Below are 9,370 nucleotides of genomic sequence, written 5' to 3'. Positions count from 1 at the left end.
CGGCCGGTTACGTCACAGCGCCGCGACTCGGCCTGTCCCAATTCGAAGACTCCTTCAAATGCGGTCGACGAATGCGGCCTTCTTTTCGCCTGAATGAAGGATGGGTCGGGTGTATCCTTCAATAGGTAGCATTTCCCAAGATGCCTTGCGAGCCGGCCGGCAGAAAAACTTAAAAACAATGGCGGACAGTGAAGCGGGAGCTGTCGGAGAGGATTGCGCATATAAATGTAAGTATAAACTTGAAAACTGTCAGTTTAAGGACTTTTTGTGATACATGAACGTTATTTTAGTTAGAAATGTTACAGTAAAAGTGCTTGTATTGCGGTCTCGGCTCGTATGTTCGGCCGCGCTCGGTGTCGTACTTCTCCCACTACGTTTCCCCCTGATTTTAATAGAAGTTTGTATTTTAGGACCAAAAGAGAAAACCAGGGAATTTATTAAGCTTAGGGCGGAGATGGACCACATGATCACCGGAGCAAAGTATTCGGCGGCTGTGGCATGGAGGTACAATAACATCTCATATTTTAAAAACTCGTTTGAGTATATTTTTTTCTGCGAAAACATGAAAGGAATAACCCGTTGTCCTCTTTTCTCTTCCTGTTTCTTTTCTTACATGTTTGTTAAGACTATTCTGGAGAAAATGGGCATCCAGGGGAAGGTGCCAGCGATGAGCTTCTGGAGCTGATCTGGGAGGACATGAGGCTGCAGAGCAGCAGAGAGCACAGGAGAGAAGGAAGAACTTTGACAGCTTTTTACTTTGCTAGAAAAAAATGGTTAATGAAGATTAAACATGTACATGTAAAAGAAATATCTAAATAAAATCAGTTCTGCATTAAACTCTTGAATTTTATTTTTGTTTACAAATGAGAATTGTTTACTAGAGGGTATCCGCTGGGTCTTGAAAAGTCTTAAAAGGTGATAAATCGGTTTTGGTCAAAGTAAGACCCTTAGAAAGTATTAAAAACTATTATCACATCTTTGCTCAGGCTCAGCTAGTCTAAAGTATTTTCTCTGAATTAGCTCTCCAACAGTCAAGGAAATGATTAACCCCCAGAGACCCACGGTTGTAGTATTACAACATCAGATTTAAGTCTACAAAAATAAACCTTCCCCATTTTTTTTCTTTTTAAAACCACATTTACATTGCTAATAGGTCCTATTCAGTTCTGCAACACTATTGGCTGTTAAAATGTGTAAATAGGCCCGTTCATCTGGCCTCCTAGAACAACATGTGAAAGGTTAAAAAATATTTTGCAGTTGTTTTCTAAATTTGGGTTTCTGGGGGTTAAAAAGCTAAATAAAACGTCGAGCTCCATCGTTTAAGGTTCCTTCTGCCCAGCGGTTCCACGGTTGCTAGGCGACGGAACGTTCGCCGAGGGAGTTCATGAAGGCTAGGCCTGTCCAAATTCACAGCCGTTAACATCCGGTCTACCCGGCCGACGGAGGACGCAGCCCACGTCGGCCGGGTGGGCTGGGTCCTTCGAAGGATGCAGACCCTGAATTGAGACACAGCCGGAGCAAACTGTGTCTGTGAGCGCACAAGGATGTGTACAAGTGACAAACCTGCGTGCGCGCGTTGTCAACGAGCACACGGCAGAGGAAAACGTGCGCGCGCGGCAGCCTCTGTGCGCGCTCGGCAGCCTCTCTGCGCGCTCGGTTTCTGACTCCTGCTCGCTCGGCTGTAAGGGTTTTGGCACTCTGGAGGCGTGGCCTGTGGCAGATCTTCTCTGTCCTCTGATTGGTTAGCGTACCCCGCACTTTACTCTCTACCTATCTATATAAAAAAGTCTGCTAGTCAAGTAGTTGCTGGCATAGCTCAGTTGGAAGAGCGGGTGACTCTCGCCCCGGAGGATCCAGGTTTGAGGCCGGGCAAGGAAAATGCAGTAGATGTCATGTTAATTTTTCTTAATTTCAGGTATTTTACAGTTGTGACCGTTCAACTGTCATTAAACGTCCGAATGTTTGCTGGGCAGTGTTTTAAAAAGTGCACATAAGCTAGATGGTTTTAACCATATAAAATTACATTTTTTGTGATACTGGAAAAATACATACTGAAATAAAACTACTGATTGAAAACTTTATGACTGTGGTTGTACAATATATGACTCACTAATACACTGCAAACTCCCTTAGAGTGGGGCTTCCAGAGAGAGAGAGAGAGAGAGAGAGAGAGAGAGACAGAGAGAGAGAGAGAGAGAGAGAGAGAGAGAGAGAGAGAGAGAGAGAGAGAGAGAGAGAGAGAGAGAGACAGAGAGAGAGACAGAGAGAGAAAAGTTCTTGCCTCATTAATGAATTGTTTATTTTTTTCAGTATTTAATTGACAAATTATCCTTTCAAATAATTAATTGATGAGTTACATAATTGTCCATTTAGAATTGTTGAATGGACTGAGTCAAGTTTGGTGCACTTTATATATTTCAAAACATGTTTTTTTATTTTATTTTAATGATGCATATAAATAATTTAAATGTTAATTTAATGAAATATTTCTATTTTTTCATTACCTCACCCTTGTTTTGACAAAAACAAGACCTTGCTGGATAATATCATGGAGAAACTATTTGTTCACAGTACATGGCTCCGTAAGGATCTGTGTACCAAAGGAGGAGATACTCAGAAATCTGTCTGCAGATTGTTACAACCCAGACTGGAAGTGGCGGGCTGTAATAAGAAAGGAGACCAAACAGAGGAGTGGGGGTTCAACAACTGATTTATTTAACAAAAGTAAGGATTTACTAAAGCAAGTTAGTGAACAGAAAATGGCCATCTCAAGGTTTTACTCGGATGTCCCTCAGCAGGGTGCAGCACTGTTGAAGGTCATCTGAATGAAAGCTTGATATGCAGTTTCTTTATGAAAGTGTGTAAATATACAGTGTGGTTGCCGTACATACAGGTGCTGGCCAGTAAATTAGAATATCATCAAAAGGTTGAAAATATTTCAGTAATTCCATTCAAAACGTGAAACTTGTACATTATATTCATGCAATGCACACAGACCAATGTATTTCCAATGTTCATTACATTTAAATTTGATATTTATAGGTGACAACCAATGAAAACATCAAATCTGGTATCTCAGAAAATTAGAATATTCTAAAGGCCAATGAAAAAATGTTTGTTTCTCTAATGTTGGCCAACTGAAAAGAATGAACATGAAAAGAATGTGCATGTATAGCACTCAATACTTAGTCGGGGCTCCTTTTGCCTCAATAACTGCAGTAATGCGGCGTGGCATGGACTCGATCAGTCTGTGGCACTGCTCAGGTGTTATGAGAGCCCAGGTTGCTCTGATAGTCGTCTTCAGCTCCTCTGCATTGTTGGGTCTAGCGTATTGCATCCTCCGCTTCACAATACCCCATAGATTTTCTATGGGGTTAAGGTCAGGCGAGTTTGCTGGCCAATCAAGGACAGGGATACCATGGTCCTTGAACCAGGTGCTGGTGGTTTTGGCACTGTGTGCAGGTGCCAAGTCCTGTTGAAAGGTGAAGTCTGCATCCCCATAAAGTTGGTCAGCAGCAGGAAGCATGAAGTGCTCTAAAACTTCCTGGTAGACGGCTGCATTGACCCTGGACCTCAGGAAACAGAGTGGGCCAACACCGGCAGATGACATGGCACCCCACACCATCACTGACGGTGGAAACTTTACACTGGACCTCATGCAACGTGGATTCTGTGCTTCTCCGCTCTTCCTCCAGACTCTGGGTCCTTGATTTCCAAAGGAAATGCAGAACTTGCTTTCATCAGAAAACATAACTTTGGACCACTCAGCATCAGTCCAGTCCTTTTTGTCCTTGGCCCAGGCGAGACGCTTCTTGCGCTGTTTCTTGTTCAAGAGTGGCTTGACACACGGAATGCGACACCTGAATCCCATGTCTTTCATGAGTCTCCTCGTGGTGGTTCTTGAAGCGCTGACTCCAGCTGCAGTCCACTCTTTGTGGATCTCCCCCACATTTTTGAATGGGTTTGTCGTCACAATTCTCTGCAGGGTGCGGTTATCCCTAGAGCTTGTACACTTTTTTCTACCACATTTTTTCCGTCCCTTCGCCTGTCTGTTAATGTGCTTGGACACAGAGCTCTGCGAACAGCCAGCTTCTTTAGCAATCACCTTTTGTGTCTTGCCCTCCTTGTGCAAGGTGTCAATGATTGTCTTTTGGACAGCTGTTAAGTCAGAAGTCTTCCCCATGATTGTGGTGCCTTCAAAACAAGACTGAGGGACCTTTTAAAGGCCTTTGCAGGTGTTTTGAGTAAATCAGCTGATTAGAGTGGCAGCAGGTGTCTTCTATATTCAGCCTTTTCAGAATATTCTAATTTTTTGAGATACCAAATTTGGAGTTTTCATTAGTTGTCACTTATGAATATCAAATTTAAATGTAATGAACATTGGAAATACATTGGTCTGTGTGCATTGCATGAATATAATGTACAAGTTTCACGTTTTGAATGGAATTACTGAAATATTTTCAACCTTTTGATGATATTCTAATTTACTGGCCAGCACCTGTATGTTGAGGTTCTCAGACATCAGGCTTCTTTGCCCAGGCCTTCACTAGTGGGCTATTTTAAAAGTTGGTAAGGAGAAAAACCACAGCATATAGCTGATTGTTTACAAATGCAAGGAGGGGAATAACAATCAAAATGCTTGTGTTCTTGGACCAGATGAATGGAGCGCTCCACATGCACTCAGAGATGTTATGGCTTCTGTTTCTATAACTTTACATGCAGACATTTGAGGTTTGCCAGAAAGGAAAGCTGGCCTGTACACTTTGCAGGGCACAATGTCATCAATGAAGAAACCCCTGTCTACCAAGATGACCATCTCTAGTTGTAGCATTTTCAACACACCAGATTCCCAGGTTGGTCGCTGATAGTTCCAGCATACAGTGCTGAGACAAAGGTCACTGGCCTATGTGGCACAATCCAAATGAGCCTCTTGAGAGTGCAGTTGAACTTGAGGAAAATATATGACTCTGGAAGAGAGGGGAATATGGCCATTGACACCTCAGATCAGTGCAGTCAAGAATTACTGGTGTTTGGGTAGTCCTGAACGTGTTGTGATGCCCCCACCATCTCATTGGGTTTTCATTTGTGTTTAATTGTGTTTTTCTTCTGTTGTAGGCAGCTGGTTAAGCAACCTTGGAGGCACCTGGGCTCAGGGTGTGGTGCTGCCTACAAAGCCTACTGTTTTTCTGCTTTCACTGGGTCTCTCCTGTGTGGTGGAGAGTCCTCACTGGCCATTTTCTGTTCACTAACTTGCTTTAGTAAATCCTTACTTTTGTTAAATAAATCAGTTGTTGAACCCCCACTCCTCTGTTTGGTCTCCTTTCTTATTACAGCCCACCACTTCCAGTCTGGGTTGTAACAATCTGCAGACAGATTTCTGAGTATCTCCTCCTTCGGTACACAGATCCTCACTGAGCCATGTACTGTGAACAAATAGTTTCTCCATGATATTATCCAGCAAGGTCCCGTTTTTGTCAAAACAAGGGTGAGGTAATGAAAAAATAGAAATATTTCATTAAATTAACATTTAAATTATTTATATGCATCATTAAAATAAAAAAAAAAAACATGTTTTGAAATATATAAAGTGCACCAAACTTGACTCAGTCCATTCAACAATTCTAAATGGACAATTATGTAACTCATCAATTAATTATTTGAAAGGATAATTTGTCAATTAAATACTGAAAAAAATAAACAATTCATTAATGAGGCAAGAACTTTTCTCTCTCTGTCTGTCTCTCTCTCTCTCTCTCTCTCTCTCTCTCTCTCTCTCTCTCTCTCTCTCTCTCTGGAAGCCCCACTCTAAGGGAGTTTGCAGTGTATTAGTGAGTCATATATTGTACAACCACAGTCATAAAGTTTTCAATCAGTAGTTTTATTTCAGTATGTATTTTTCCAGTATCACAAAAAATGTAATTTTATATGGTTAAAACCATCTAGCTTATGTGCACTTTTTAAAACACTGCCCAGCAAACATTCGGACGTTTAATGACAGTTGAACGGTCACAACTGTAAAATACCTGAAATTAAGAAAAATGAACATGACATCTACTACATTTTCCTTGCCCGGCCTCGAACCTGGATCCTCCGGGGCGAGAGTCACCCGCTCTTCCAACTGAGCTATGCCAGCAACTACTAGACTAGTAGACTTTTTTATATAGATAGGTAGAGGGTAAAGTGCGGGGTACACTAACCAATCAGAGGACAGAGGAGATCTGCCACAGGCCACGCCTCCAGAGTGCCAAAACCCTTACAGCCGAGCGAGCAGGAGTCAGAAACCGAGCGCGCAGAGAGGCTGCCGAGCGCGCACAGAGGCTGCCGCGCGCGCACGTTTTCCTCTGCCGTGTGCTCGTTGACAACGCGCGCACGCAGGTTTGTCACTTGTGCACATCCTTGTGCGCTCACAGACACAGTTTGCTCCCTCTCAGTGCACAAATGACCTCTCGCCATGTATATTTCCGCTCGCGAGTCCCGTTCACACGCGCGCTGCCATGTATATTTTCGCTCGCGAGTCCCGTTCACACGCGCGCTGTGGACCCAATGCGCGTGCACGGGTTTTGACAGGGGTATGACGCGATACTGTCGGACCAAGCCACCACCAACCGCGGTCAAGCCAGCCGCACCTTATCCGCCGCGAAAATTTCATTGCGCGTTTACAACAGTCTGTACGGTACCGCATTTTGCAAGGGAACTGCCCAATACACACTCGTGACAGTCTGGTTGCATATTCAAAAATTCATAAAAAATCATCCTTCATAGCTGATGTACAATTTTCACCACATCCTTCCTCTGGGACACCTACTGTACCTGTGTGCCACATTTCAGACAGATTTACATTCGCATGAACACATATATGCAGTGCTGTATTTTCTAATTAACACTCATTTGGCCTAAGGATGAGCTGCTTGGAGTCCAGGTTAAGGTCACACAACTCATCGTTCTGTTCTTTTTATGTTTCAGGACATTGATTCCAGAGAGGCTGAGGCAGACATTGCAGAAAAGACAATGGGCATCTACACAGTCCAAGCAGAGAGTCACGGTCCTGTTGGTCCAGGTGATGGACGCTTTGCTGATGTTGGTGTCGTGCTGGAAGGCGTTGAAGTTCTCTATAACTTTCAGAGTGTCAGCCATGCATGTGTGATGCTTTATGGACTGATTCATGCACTCAACTTGAGCTATCCAAAAAACCTGAAGCATACTTTCGAGGTGTACCAGAAAATCTTGATGGGCCTGGACTCAACCAAACTTTCACTAAAAGTGCAAGTTCTTGAAGGGTGTGTCAGGGAAATACCTGTTTGATTATTGTGTCTGTAAAGTTTGGTTTTTCTTTTTGTCTCCAAGCCTTTAACAGGGAAATGTATCAGTGTGACTTTGTAGGTGGGTTCAAAGATGGGTAGGCTGGCAATGTTGTGCCTTGGCTCAAACCAGATTTTTTGGAATTGTTTATACCGTAAATCCTCTAATACAGGCCCGGGCCTTTATTTGACTCAAGTTCATCAAGCTCCAGGCCTTTATTGGAAGGAGGGCCAGTATTAGAGGCAGGCCTCTATTTCTAATTGAGCAAAATGAACTAATGGTTCGCTGGAGTTTTTGACAATTAAAATTGCGCCCACATTTTCAAAGTTAAACACATTTCTTTTAACAACCGTAGTTTCTGCTTCAGCCATCTCCCCTCTCCCCCTGCTTCAGCCCTCTCCACCCTCCCCCTGCGCAGCAGCAGCAAACTCACTGATGCGCCTGCAGCCTCTCGGAGTTCCTGCTGCTCTAAACATTAAAATAATTATTTCATTTTCTGTTCCACTTTTGATTACCTTCAATGGTGTCTGTTTGTTGCAACCACCAGGTACAAAAACTAACTTGTTTTTATTTGACTATTTTTCTGTCCTGTCTGTTTATTATCTTCCTGCATCTCCTCTCAATCCTAAAGAAAAACTGCTACCTGGGTTCATATATATTCACCTCATGAGTTACCTTTGAACTGCAGTTCTAAAAGATCTACCGACCGCAAAAACAGCGGAGCGCTCGCTGTTTGGCGGCCGTATCAGTGATCAGTGCGTCGGAGGACAAGGTGATGCGCGCAGCGCCCCGCTCCACAGCAGCGAAACGCATCAGGAGCTTGTCACCTGCTGATAGCAGGCTGCTGTCTTTTCCGAGGGCTGCATCTTGCCGGTCATTATCACGTGACAGCGACTAGTCGATGACAGGCGTAAAAAGTCACTACAGTAATCCCTCGTTTATCGCGGTAGATGCGTTCCAGACCTGGCCGCGATAGGTGAAAATCCGCGAAGTAGGGACTCCCAGCATGCCCCTCGCAGGGATTCCCTCTACGTTGCACCTACGTCACAAACCGCGGCTATAAACGGAAGTCGCCTTTCCAGCTCACCCCTCAGTCATCGTTTCTTCAGATTCATGATCAGAGTTTCCAACCTACCGATCAATCCAACGAACTATCAGCTCATAGTAAGTTATCGTACTTACTTCTGGAAAGCCCGGCATTTCCGTGTCACTTCGTTGACGCTCGAACGCTCGGGGGTTTCCTAGATCAGCCGGCATTTCACCGACGCTCTCACTTCCGCGTCTGTGAAACCACGCTCTCTATGGAATTATCGTATGATCACATTCTCTTTTTGTGGGTAAAACTCAAGAAAAAAAATTTTTTTACTTGTTTTTTTTTAGTTTTATTACAAAAAGTGCATTTTATGATGAAATTGATGAAAAAAACAAGAATTTCTTGATATTTCGCATAGAAAAAATACCGCGAATCAGTGAAAAATACCGCGAATCTGCGAATTCCCCCTGAAAAATGCTCCAAAGAAAAAATCCGCGAAGCAGCGAATCCGCGATGAACGAACCGCGAAGTAGCGAGGGATTACTGTATAGTGAAGTTGACTAGTTCATACACCCCCTGCTGCTGCTCCCCAGAGCGTTCTGCAGCATAATCAGCACATTCTCTTTGAACTTGATAGTGTAATGACCTGGCTGGGGTTGTAAGCCAGGTGCATTCTGGGTATTGTGTTATATGTGTTTCCTATCGTTCTGCTAGTTCCTATGTGCTGATTTGCGTGTTGTGTGAGTGTTATGTAAGCCACAGGGAAGGTGATGTGTTCTGTGGAGGGGTTGAATTAGCATGGTTAACTGACACCGTGACTTTGTGTGGTAGGAGCGTGATAGAGGATCGTGTCTGTAGCGTTACAAAGCATTGAAGAATAAGCCCAATAAAGGTCCGCGTGAACCTCTACTGCCACCTCCTGGTTGATTTGGGGACTGTAACCCTGCCGCTGGGACGCTCATACTTGCTTGTCACCACATTCCACCCGGCCACAATAAGAGACCGGCCATTATTTACCTCCGCTGACTCCGACACCGG

General features: G+C 43.8%; 1 long non-coding RNA gene across 1 annotated transcript; it reads left to right on the top strand.

Moving 5' to 3' along the window:
- The first annotated feature begins 147 nt into the window (after window positions 1-147).
- Window positions 148-837, top strand: LOC129164292 (uncharacterized). The gene is made up of 3 exons (XR_008563891.2): window positions 148-227; window positions 411-504; window positions 626-837. It is a non-coding gene; the product is annotated as an uncharacterized lncRNA (long non-coding RNA).
- Window positions 838-9,370: the final 8,533 nt, after the last annotated feature.

This window comes from Nothobranchius furzeri, chromosome 4 (genome assembly GCF_043380555.1).
Source record: "Nothobranchius furzeri strain GRZ-AD chromosome 4, NfurGRZ-RIMD1, whole genome shotgun sequence".
Classification (NCBI taxonomy): Eukaryota; Metazoa; Chordata; class Actinopteri; order Cyprinodontiformes; family Nothobranchiidae; genus Nothobranchius; species Nothobranchius furzeri.
The sequence above is the reverse complement of the archived record's forward strand: the minus strand, read 5'-3'. Positions and strand labels throughout refer to the sequence as shown.